This window comes from Daphnia pulex, chromosome 6 (genome assembly GCF_021134715.1).
Source record: "Daphnia pulex isolate KAP4 chromosome 6, ASM2113471v1".
NCBI classification, from domain to species: Eukaryota; Metazoa; Arthropoda; class Branchiopoda; order Diplostraca; family Daphniidae; genus Daphnia; species Daphnia pulex.
Window position 1 is genome coordinate 461,077 of NC_060022.1, and position 12,418 is coordinate 473,494.

At 36.0% G+C, this 12,418-nt stretch overlaps 2 long non-coding RNA genes across 3 annotated transcripts; one reads left to right on the forward strand and one right to left on the reverse strand.

Moving 5' to 3' along the window:
• The first annotated feature begins 36 nt into the window (after positions 1-36).
• Positions 37-3,751, forward strand: LOC124196321. Of its 2 annotated transcripts, XR_006875658.1 has the most exons (8): positions 37-101; positions 220-351; positions 712-811; positions 1,143-1,313; positions 1,397-1,505; positions 1,943-2,042; positions 2,409-2,525; positions 3,014-3,751. It is a non-coding gene; the product is annotated as an uncharacterized LOC124196321 (long non-coding RNA). The 2 variants fall into 2 exon arrangements; XR_006875657.1 differs by having other exon boundaries at positions 53-351.
• Positions 3,752-4,749: 998 nt separating this feature from the next.
• Positions 4,750-8,500, reverse strand: LOC124196322. Its single transcript, XR_006875659.1, has 7 exons — positions 8,150-8,500; positions 7,691-7,790; positions 7,188-7,358; positions 6,996-7,104; positions 6,459-6,558; positions 5,976-6,092; positions 4,750-5,487 (listed from the first exon to the last, which is right to left on the reverse strand). It is a non-coding gene; the product is annotated as an uncharacterized LOC124196322 (long non-coding RNA).
• Positions 8,501-12,418: the final 3,918 nt, after the last annotated feature.

The window sequence follows — 12,418 nt, forward strand, 5'->3', positions numbered from 1 at the left end:
CTTCATTCAGTCGAATTTTGGTCATTCGTTTGACGTTTCCGAGACCGAGACACAAGAGTCCGAGACACTCGGTGAAGACGTAGGCCTATTTCAATATAATGGTACTGCGGCATTTCCATTTTCCATCATGAAAGCTAAGTTTAAAAAGATTTTGTTTCGTTACGAGACTGTATGATTGCTGAACGTAAAAAATTAAAAATTTTACATGTTTATTTACAGGAAATCTAGCCTGTAATTTCAAATCTGCCAAATCACCTTGCCAGTTATCACATTCATGTGGCCTGAAAATGATGTTGCTTGCTACTTGAATTGGATGTATGTACAGCCCATGCAGAAACACTTGACAGAAAAGTAAGTGTGTTATGTCAACCAATTTTCATTCAAATTTAGTTGTTGTTGACAGGGTAGATCTAGATCCTATTTTGTTGTAGAATCGATTGTGTTGCATCTTCATTGGACATGTGGTTTTACGATTCAATTTCCATGGGGTTGAACTAGACTTACTATTGTAAGTTGGGAAGTCTTGCCAAGTGTAGATTCTATTGTAAATTTGTGATATTAGAATGGCAACATGAGCACAAATTCCAAAATAGAGTATCCTTGTAGCTTCGAGGGACTGTTGAGTTAAACTTTATGCCTTTGATTATATTACATCACACGAGACATTTCCTTCTCTATATTAATTCAATATTTTTTCAATTGTTTTAACAGCAACTGAGTATGAGCTGCACCCAGATGGTGGAAGGTGTGAAAAAGTCAGCTGTTGCATTCAGTTTGTGAGATGCAGAAACCAGAAATGATTCACAGAAAGGTAACTATGTTCATTAATTTCTCTTTTAGAAAGCTTTAGATTAAGTAATGGAAGACCAGAGAATAGATCCCTTTGCTTCAGTATTGTAACTTTCAGTGAAGTCTGTGAACGTATGGTTTTACCATGGTTTTACATTATTTAATTTTTTATCCTTTTTATTTTTTTTTTATTAAATTCTTTGCTATAGATTTTTCTGTACAATTTCTACTATCAAAATAATTTTGACGGATTTTGGTGATTCAACTTTACAGTCTTTACTCCTGTCAGCTTGCTTGCTAATTTTATGCTAATTTTCTGGAATATGTCGTTTGTCGAAAATTGTGTCCACCAGGTGGCGGAGTGTCTGTTCGTGAGTGACGAAGCCGCCATTTGCTTTTGAGGCAGTGTACGGTGGTGTACGGGAATGGGTTGCTGCTTCATGATGGTCTTCACTTTTACATTTGAAAAAATGTTTCCACGCCATTCGACCAAGCTGAATGGAAAGTGAACAATTTTAAAGCAAGTAAGTCAATTGTGAGAGTTTTGACTTTTTGGAAGTCCATTTTCTAATCCACTTTAATTTTTTTTTGTAAAATCATGTCGGAGATCTTGCCTTTATCCACGTGATCGCTGCCGTGTCATGAAGGTGTGTCTTTGAGAGGGTCTCTACTATATTGCAAGACAAAAATGTGATGAAAACAGGAAATCTGAAATGGTAATAATGTACTTTTAAGTTAAATCATGTAGGTTGTCACTTGTTTTTGACATCAAGAACAAAATGCTATCTTATTTCGTGCTTCCAAATAAGACAGCTTTTGTGGAAAATTTGTTGTCAGTTTCGAATCAATCATTATAGAAATTCCCCTTCAACTTGAAAAAATTTAAAGAAAATTTTCACAAAGTAATCTTTGGTTATCTTCATGATTTCTTTTTCTCTAGTAATCTAAATTTGAAGTTTATCATTGCCTCAACTACAACATGTTGCGACCTCTTATGATACAGTTGCAAGCTAAAATGAGCACAATTCCAAATAGTATATTCTTGTAGTTTTGAGGGACTGTTTAGTTTAACTTTATCCCTTTCATTATATTACATCCAACAAGACATTTCTTTCTCAATAGTAATTTAATATTTTTTCAATTGTTTTAACAGCATCTGAGTATGAGCTGCAGCCAGTTGGTGGAAGTTGTGAACATGTTAGCTGTTGCAATCAGTTTGTGAGGCATCTCATGCAGAAACCAGAAATGATAAGGTAACTATGTTCATTAATTTCTCTTTAAGAAAGCTTTAAATTAAGTAAAGGGAGACCAGAGAGTTGATTTCTTATATTGTAACTTTCAGTGAAGTCTGGACGTGTGGTTTTACATGATTTGATTGTCATCCTTTGCATTTTTTATTTAAGTGGAAGTTTAAAGAAAATTTTCATAAAGTTATCTTTGGTCCTCTGCATGATATCTTTTTCTCCAGTTATCTAAATTTAAAGTGTATCATTGCCTTAACTTCAACACATTGCAACCATTTATGATACATTTGCAAGCTAAAGTGAAATATCATTTGCATATATTTTTCATGTTTAGAGATGTATTTTTACTAATCTATTTTAATTTTGTGACGAGAGCATGTCGGAGATCTTGCCTTTCTCAACGCGCGGTGCCGTATCAACAAGATGTCTCTTTAATGAGGTCTCTACTATATTGCAAAACAAAAATATGAAGAAAACAGGAAATCTGGAATGGTAATGATTTACGTGTAAGATAGATAGATCAAGCGGGTTAGCATTTTGCTTAAACTTTTGTCTACGTATTTGTGCTAGTTATGCGTGTTCTTTGTTTAGAATTTACTGAAGTTAAGAATTTGATTTAGATGAAATTTGACTACTCCTGCTTCTAAATAAGACAGCTTTTATGAAAAGAAAATCAGCTTGTGAAGAGTTGTAAATTATTTTGATCAAACAGAACAGAAATTCCCCTCATTCTTAAAAACTTGAAGTTAAATCTTCATCTTTGGTCATCTTCTTGATTTATTTTTCTCCAGTCTGATGTAAATTCGAAGAAAATCTTTGCCTTAATTACTAAGTGTTTGAAAAATTTATTTTACGATTGTAAGCTAAAGTTAAACATCAATGGCATTTGTTGTTTTGCTTTGTAAATTTTAATTTTGATTTCATATCTTTTTTTACATTTCAAAATGTTACTGGTTCATTAACGTTCTTTTGCTTTGTAGGATTCCATGGTCAGTTTGATGTTTGAGCTGTTTATGGTGTTGCTGTTTGGTGTGAAGTGGGTTTGCAGCGGTTTGCAGTAATTTTCTACTTGAGAGATGCGCTGAAATGGAGTTTCGTCAGACTTGCAGTTCAATATCATACTTCAATGTGTTATTTCCCTATGTTTGTGTCCGTCCCGTGTTTGAGGTGGTGGGCAAAACAGTCATTGTTGTCTAATGGCTGCCGAGGCATAATTTATCGACTGCATTTTGTCTATGTCTCTTGCTATCTGTACTGGCGTTGAGGTAGTGCTTGATGAACAGTATCATTTAGTTTTTCAGTCGTTATTGCAGCCTATGTTGGTAAAAGATCTATTTGCATCAAGTTAACCTGGCTGTTTTTTGTGTTGGTGCAGTGTTACGAAAGTTGCATCATTATTTTGTTGAATTGTCATTGTGTCTGCAGTTTATCGTTTATATGTTAGGAAGGAAAAAAAAAACATATGGGGAATTCATGTCAAAAAATTAATAAACATGCTTTCGGGATTGGGAAAGGAATGTGGAGGTTGTCAGGTGGGAGGGTAGTGACTTGAATTTTCATATCTCAAAATATAATGAGGTATGTTAATATGTTCTGATGTGAAAAACGTGGATAAAAACTTTATAAATCCACAACAACTCCTATAATGTTACAACCTATTACCTAATTAATCTAAAATCATACAACACTTATAATCCTCTAACCTTATACCTAATTAATCTGTAATCCCATAACTCATGACCAATTTTCAATTTACCTGACTAAACCATATCCCTACAACATTCACATCCCTACAACCAATTACCTGATACACCTGTCAACACAACTGTTGTATGATTTTAGATTAGTTGGATAATATATTGTATCATTAAGAAGTTTTGTAGATCTATAATGTATTATTTCACATTAATCACTTCAGTACATTTAACATACTACATTATATTTTGAAATATGAAAATTAAAGTCACCACTCTTCCACCTGACAACCACCACATTCCATTCCCAATCCCGAAAACATGTTTATTAATTTTTTTACATAAATTCCCCATAACTCGTTTTTTTCCCTTCCTAACATATAAAAGATAAACTGCAGATACAATGACAATGCAACAAAATGATACTATTAAATTTGTACTGTAAAAAATTTTAATTTTAAATTTATATTCTCAAACATGTAATCTTACTAATTAAAAAATTTTTTGTCATTAAAATAAACAATGTTATTATGCAATGATGAGAAAATAAGAATTTATAAATTTGATTTAGATGTTTTTAATGTAAATTATTTAATTACAGTTATTTAACAGTTTTATTATTTTGTTATATTGTCATTGTGTTTTTTTGTTTAGTTTATCTTTTATATGTTAGGAAGGGAAAAAAACGAGTTATGGGGAATTTATGTAAAAAAATTAATAAACATGTTTTCGGGATTGGGAATGGAATGTGGTGGTTGTCAGGTGGAAGAGTGGTGACTTTAATTTTCATATTTCAAAATATAATGTAGTATGTTAAATGTACTGAAGTGATTAATGTGAAATAATACATTATAGATCTACAAAACTTCTTAATGATACAATATATTATCCAACTAATCTAAAATCATACAACAGTTGTGTTGACAGGTGTATCAGGTAATTGGTTGTAGGGATGTGAATGTTGTAGGGATATGGTTTAGTCAGGTAAATTGAAAATTGGTCATGAGTTATGGGATTACAGATTAATTAGGTATAAGGTTAGAGGATTATAAGTGTTGTATGATTTTAGATTAATTAGGTAATAGGTTGTAACATTATAGGAGTTGTTGTGGATTTATAAAGTTTTTATCCACGTTTTTCACATCAGAACATATTAACATACCTCATTATATTTTGAGATATGAAAATTCAAGTCACTACCCTCCCACCTGACAACCTCCACATTCCTTTCCCAATCCCGAAAGCATGTTTATTAATTTTTTGACATGAATTCCCCATATGTTTTTTTTTTCCTTCCTAACATATAAACGATAAACTGCAGACACAATGACAATTCAACAAAATAATGATGCAACTTTCGTAACACTGCACCAACACAAAAAACAGCCAGGTTAACTTGATGCAAATAGATCTTTTACCAACATAGGCTGCAATAACGACTGAAAAACTAAATGATACTGTTCATCAAGCACTACCTCAACGCCAGTACAGATAGCAAGAGACATAGACAAAATGCAGTCGATAAATTATGCCTCGGCAGCCATTAGACAACAATGACTGTTTTGCCCACCACCTCAAACACGGGACGGACACAAACATAGGGAAATAACACATTGAAGTATGATATTGAACTGCAAGTCTGACGAAACTCCATTTCAGCGCATCTCTCAAGTAGAAAATTACTGCAAACCGCTGCAAACCCACTTCACACCAAACAGCAACACCATAAACAGCTCAAACATCAAACTGACCATGGAATCCTACAAAGCAAAAGAACGTTAATGAACCAGTAACATTTTGAAATGTAAAAAAAGATATGAAATCAAAATTAAAATTTACAAAGCAAAACAACAAATGCCATTGATGTTTAACTTTAGCTTACAATCGTAAAATAAATTTTTCAAACACTTAGTAATTAAGGCAAAGATTTTCTTCGAATTTACATCAGACTGGAGAAAAATAAATCAAGAAGATGACCAAAGATGAAGATTTAACTTCAAGTTTTTAAGAATGAGGGGAATTTCTGTTCTGTTTGATCAAAATAATTTACAACTCTTCACAAGCTGATTTTCTTTTCATAAAAGCTGTCTTATTTAGAAGCAGGAGTAGTCAAATTTCATCTAAATCAAATTCTTAACTTCAGTAAATTCTAAACAAAGAACACGCATAACTAGCACAAATACGTAGACAAAAGTTTAAGCAAAATGCTAACCCGCTTGATCTATCTATCTTACACGTAAATCATTACCATTCCAGATTTCCTGTTTTCTTCATATTTTTGTTTTGCAATATAGTAGAGACCTCATTAAAGAGACATCTTGTTGATACGGCACCGCGCGTTGAGAAAGGCAAGATCTCCGACATGCTCTCGTCACAAAATTAAAATAGATTAGTAAAAATACATCTCTAAACATGAAAAATATATGCAAATGATATTTCACTTTAGCTTGCAAATGTATCATAAATGGTTGCAATGTGTTGAAGTTAAGGCAATGATACACTTTAAATTTAGATAACTGGAGAAAAAGATATCATGCAGAGGACCAAAGATAACTTTATGAAAATTTTCTTTAAACTTCCACTTAAATAAAAAATGCAAAGGATGACAATCAAATCATGTAAAACCACACGTCCAGACTTCACTGAAAGTTACAATATAAGAAATCAACTCTCTGGTCTCCCTTTACTTAATTTAAAGCTTTCTTAAAGAGAAATTAATGAACATAGTTACCTTATCATTTCTGGTTTCTGCATGAGATGCCTCACAAACTGATTGCAACAGCTAACATGTTCACAACTTCCACCAACTGGCTGCAGCTCATACTCAGATGCTGTTAAAACAATTGAAAAAATATTAAATTACTATTGAGAAAGAAATGTCTTGTTGGATGTAATATAATGAAAGGGATAAAGTTAAACTAAACAGTCCCTCAAAACTACAAGAATATACTATTTGGAATTGTGCTCATTTTAGCTTGCAACTGTATCATAAGAGGTCGCAACATGTTGTAGTTGAGGCAATGATAAACTTCAAATTTAGATTACTAGAGAAAAAGAAATCATGAAGATAACCAAAGATTACTTTGTGAAAATTTTCTTTAAATTTTTTCAAGTTGAAGGGGAATTTCTATAATGATTGATTCGAAACTGACAACAAATTTTCCACAAAAGCTGTCTTATTTGGAAGCACGAAATAAGATAGCATTTTGTTCTTGATGTCAAAAACAAGTGACAACCTACATGATTTAACTTAAAAGTACATTATTACCATTTCAGATTTCCTGTTTTCATCACATTTTTGTCTTGCAATATAGTAGAGACCCTCTCAAAGACACACCTTCATGACACGGCAGCGATCACGTGGATAAAGGCAAGATCTCCGACATGATTTTACAAAAAAAAATTAAAGTGGATTAGAAAATGGACTTCCAAAAAGTCAAAACTCTCACAATTGACTTACTTGCTTTAAAATTGTTCACTTTCCATTCAGCTTGGTCGAATGGCGTGGAAACATTTTTTCAAATGTAAAAGTGAAGACCATCATGAAGCAGCAACCCATTCCCGTACACCACCGTACACTGCCTCAAAAGCAAATGGCGGCTTCGTCACTCACGAACAGACACTCCGCCACCTGGTGGACACAATTTTCGACAAACGACATATTCCAGAAAATTAGCATAAAATTAGCAAGCAAGCTGACAGGAGTAAAGACTGTAAAGTTGAATCACCAAAATCCGTCAAAATTATTTTGATAGTAGAAATTGTACAGAAAAATCTATAGCAAAGAATTTAATAAAAAAAAAAATAAAAAGGATAAAAAATTAAATAATGTAAAACCATGGTAAAACCACACGTTCACAGACTTCACTGAAAGTTACAATACTGAAGCAAAGGGATCTATTCTCTGGTCTTCCATTACTTAATCTAAAGCTTTCTAAAAGAGAAATTAATGAACATAGTTACCTTTCTGTGAATCATTTCTGGTTTCTGCATCTCACAAACTGAATGCAACAGCTGACTTTTTCACACCTTCCACCATCTGGGTGCAGCTCATACTCAGTTGCTGTTAAAACAATTGAAAAAATATTGAATTAATATAGAGAAGGAAATGTCTCGTGTGATGTAATATAATCAAAGGCATAAAGTTTAACTCAACAGTCCCTCGAAGCTACAAGGATACTCTATTTTGGAATTTGTGCTCATGTTGCCATTCTAATATCACAAATTTACAATAGAATCTACACTTGGCAAGACTTCCAACTTACAATAGTAAGTCTAGTTCAACCCCATGGAAATTGAATCGTAAAACCACATGTCCAATGAAGATGCAACACAATCGATTCTACAACAAAATAAGATCTAGATCTACTCTGTCAACAACAAATAAATTTGAATGAAAATCGGTTGACATAACACACTTACTTTTCTGTCAAGTGTTTCTGCATGGGCTGTACATACATCCGATTCAAGTAGCAAGCAACATCATTTTCAGGCCACATGAATGTGACAACTGGCAAGGTGATTTGGCAGATTTGAAATTACAGGTTAGATTTCCTGTAAATAAACATGTAAAATTTTTAATTTTACGTTCAGCAATCATACAGTCTCGTAACGAAACAAAATCTTTTTAAACTTAACTTTCATGATGGAAATGCCGCAGTACCAATACATTGTAATAGGCCTTCGTCCTCACTGAGTGTCTCGGAAACGAATGACCAAAATTCGTCACTCGCGAATAGACAATCCGCCACCTGGCGGACATTTAGTTTAGTCACCTAGTGATAACTGATAAGCGACAGATGGCGACAAGAGATGAATAAAAAAGTTGATTCAAAATACCTGAGATGATTATAGGGCTCGCGTTGCAAGCGTTGGCCTTCGGCTAAGTCACCGAGCTACCTTGTAAGAATTACGGGAAAATTAGCTTTTTACGAGTTTCAAAGCGCATTTTGATCGATAAAAATCCCTCCTCGATCAAGATAAATCCGCTTTGGAGGATGCGTACCTAGGTGAAAAGCATTGCGGATTGCGGGGTTTCAATTCCATGTTCCGCAATCAATAATGCTTTTAACCTAGGTAACGATTGCCGCTGGCAGCTGAGGTTGGGTGTGTGGCTCGACTCACTTTAGGACACAGAGCCACAGAGGGAATCTGTGCTCCTATCCGTCCGTGGCCGTAACTGAAGTAGGCTATGGTAAAAACGCGGAATTCGCGGTAGACAAATGGCACGATTCTTTATATTCGAATTTAACATTTTTTTTTAAACATCAGATAACTTCGATTTTCTCTCTTCCCTAATAATGATGCATAATACGAATAATAAATTTGTGGGGGGAGGGGGGTTGTGGGTGAACAAATTGACAGGATGAAAAAGCAAAAGAAGGAAAGAAATAAGGAAAAAGTCAAAAAGCTCTTTAATGATGGCCATGTTTGTGTGTCAAATAGAAAACTTGCTGTCGTTCTAAATTGGTGGCTGCTCCCGAATGGGGCGGAGAAACCAACGTGGAATAAAGGCGAAACTTTTTCCTGAGTCATTAATCTGTGTAAAGAAGAAGAACAAAACATTGGCACATCCCAGTGACTTTATTGGAACGGCCGCGTATATCGTACGTTTCCGACACCCTATGTAAAAGTCTATATAGCTAATTATTGGTGACACTGGCACATCTTGAATGAATCCTTCTAAAGCCCGAAAGTAAACTTTTTCGAGGTCAAGTTCTAGCGATCAAAGCAAATACATCATAGTTAATCAAATGTGCTATGCTGTATTCCATTGATAGGCTACAACGATTTGGGTATCCACGACAACGGCGACGATGAAACATGAGCGATTAAAAATGTGTAGAATTCTTGGTTATTCTTATTGAGTAGACGCCCCACAGATTGTGCAGTTGCGTAATAACGTAATTTGAGATCACTGCCGGACGGGTAGTCGCAAGCGGGGACTTTCGATCCGTTTCCCAGCCGGTAGGGGTGGCTATTATTTGGTAAACAACTTCAGCGAAGGTAGTAGCTACAAGAACGTATTGCGCATGCTATAAACACCAATCACGCCGTAATAATACATCACTTACCAGATCCCCAGCTGAATCACGAAAACAGATTCGTATAATAAAGTTTCAAAGAGTCGAGAAAAATTATTGGTTTGGACCTAAGGCAACTTTCTTGTGCAGGATAACTTGCATAGTGCTCTTCATTTCATTAAAATTTCAGACTTGATCAAAGTATTACAAGACATCGAGAAGCAACGCAAAGAAAAGTAAAAGTTTCGAACTTTAAAAGAAATTCAAAAGGATATATAGTCGGGAATGATTTGACGGCGTTGAAGAAGGAAGTAAAAACATTTTACCCAAGGCGAAATGCCTTTCAAGGTATAGTGAAGCAGTGCAGCAATAAAGTGAAAAATATTGCCAAGCTCTTTTTCGCTGAGTGGGTTGAGTGCCGGTATGAGGAACCGTCATTGTTGCACCGCAATTCCACTAATGATCAATTCAATCATGACGGCCAATAGTTTACGGGTATATATACGTATACCCAACGCTCCCTCTTTGTTGTCCCCATTTCGGCTGAATTATGAAAATGCTGTGGCGGCGCCTTCTATTTCTCTCAGGATTCGCATGACAACCGTCGGCACGCTCGGATTGCGGCCACGGCTTTTCTGTTTTGCCTGTTAAGTTGTTTTTTGTTGTTGTTGTTTTTTTACGGCAAGTCGGCAAACTATTTCAGATTTTCAAAGAATTTTATCGACTCACGTAAGCGCAGTGCAATTACCAAACTTAAATCCGAATAAAAGGTAACAATTAGATTGCATTTATTTTTGTATTTCATCCGCGACGCTTGTCAAAATAGCGAGGCAACTACACTTGTTTGTAATGACAATACACGAAATTTTCCATCGACTTTCCGCGTGCATCAGTAGGCAATCGCATCCGATGACCTGCTGACAGAACGGTGAGTAGATTATCCAAGTTTGCCGGGGCTTGTCAAGTCATCTAGCTCCTAGCTACGGATCAATACTAGTATCACTTCACACATGCATGAAAGATTGTATGGCAGGCAAAGGTATAAGCTACTCTCTCTGCTCTGCCTCGTATATCGCATATATCCTAGGTTGCAGACATGAGAGAGAGAGAGAGAGAGTGAAGCCGGGCCGAATATTCTATCCGGATTTGGCTGTTGCTTCTGTCAAGTCAACGTCAACTATTATAACTATTTCTTTCAGTTTGGCTAGGCAAGACGAGGGGTGGGGATGCGCTCGATGAAGCCTGAAGAGTCGCATGAATTGAGAATTACGCCAAAGCGAATCCAACCATGATTGTCAAATAACCAAGACGAATAGACTCTCAAGCTCGCGTCATCATCGCTTTCGTCACGTAGAGATTCACGATTTTCCGCAACGACGACATTTGTCACCGCAGAAAAGTTTGCCGGACGTCACCACGCAACGTGTTGCAAAGCGTCGTTCTTAATGCGTCTCCGCATCTGTCTGTGACCTTTACATATTAAAAAAAAAAAAAAAAAAAAACATTATAAAATATCAAGTGCTAATAGTGTGCTACTACGTGCTGGAATAATTATTCAACCGCATTTGTGGTTATTTTTACCAAGTTTTGTTCGTTTCTTTTTTTCTTTTTTTGTTTTTTTTTTTTTTTTTAGAAAATTATCCGGACTGATTTATCTTTATACGAATGGCGGTGATTCTTCGTCCGGAATACCAAATGGATCGGGCCTGGAACGAGACAAGAGGAAAAAGTGAGGAAGAATATAACAGCATAGCCGAGCGAAAAGGAAATCCGTTTTTACGTATGTGCCGCATCATCGGGCGCGCTGGCGATGCTGGAGAGACACGACGACGACGACGACGACGGAAGATTGACGGACGAAAGAATCCTACTCTTTTGCCTTTGCTTGCTACTCTTTTTGTTTGTTTTTTTTGCTTTCGGTGTATATGTATACATGTAATATAGTTCCTGTGTACAGTGTACATCCGTTTGTCTTTCCTTCGACTTCCATAGATTCCGGCAATTTTTGTTTCTATTATCTCCTGGGTTCGGCGTGATGCTGCGCACGGCTTTGAGCGCGGGTTCAATCCGGTGAACCGCGTGATTCCTGTCTCCCCCCCCCCTCTCGTTCGTTCGGTTTTTTGTTTGTTTTCGGCTCCCGATGACGGAAGAATTGAATGCGAGCCAATTCCTCGTGTCTATCTACCCTCGTCGTTGATGTTTTTTTAGGTTGGGTTGGGTTTCGGTGTTTTCTGCTGTGCATGGCAATGGCACGCTCGTCCTGATTTTTTTGTTTCCAGCTCAGCAACTGGATCATGGCAAGCTCAAACAGCGCCCATCTCTCTCTCTCTCTCCATTACTAATTGTTCTTTTCGTTAATGTTTCCTCATTCGGAACTATTAGAAGATCTTATCCGTTAGCGGATCAACAACGTCATTATACAAAGCCGGAGAATGTAACTAATAAATTCTACGATGCGCGGACTCTGTCGGCTACTGATCACCCGGGGCCCTCCTTCTATAATACGGTTGCTTTCCCCTTTTTTATTCTGCCAATTTTTGCTTTACATAAATGTATCCTGTCTCTTGTTTATTTTCGTTCGATTTTTTCCCCGACTTTTTGTTGACTGGTGGGTCGGCGGGTGGGTGGGTGGATGGGTTTGTTTTTTCTTGGCTATTGCACTCGGCCT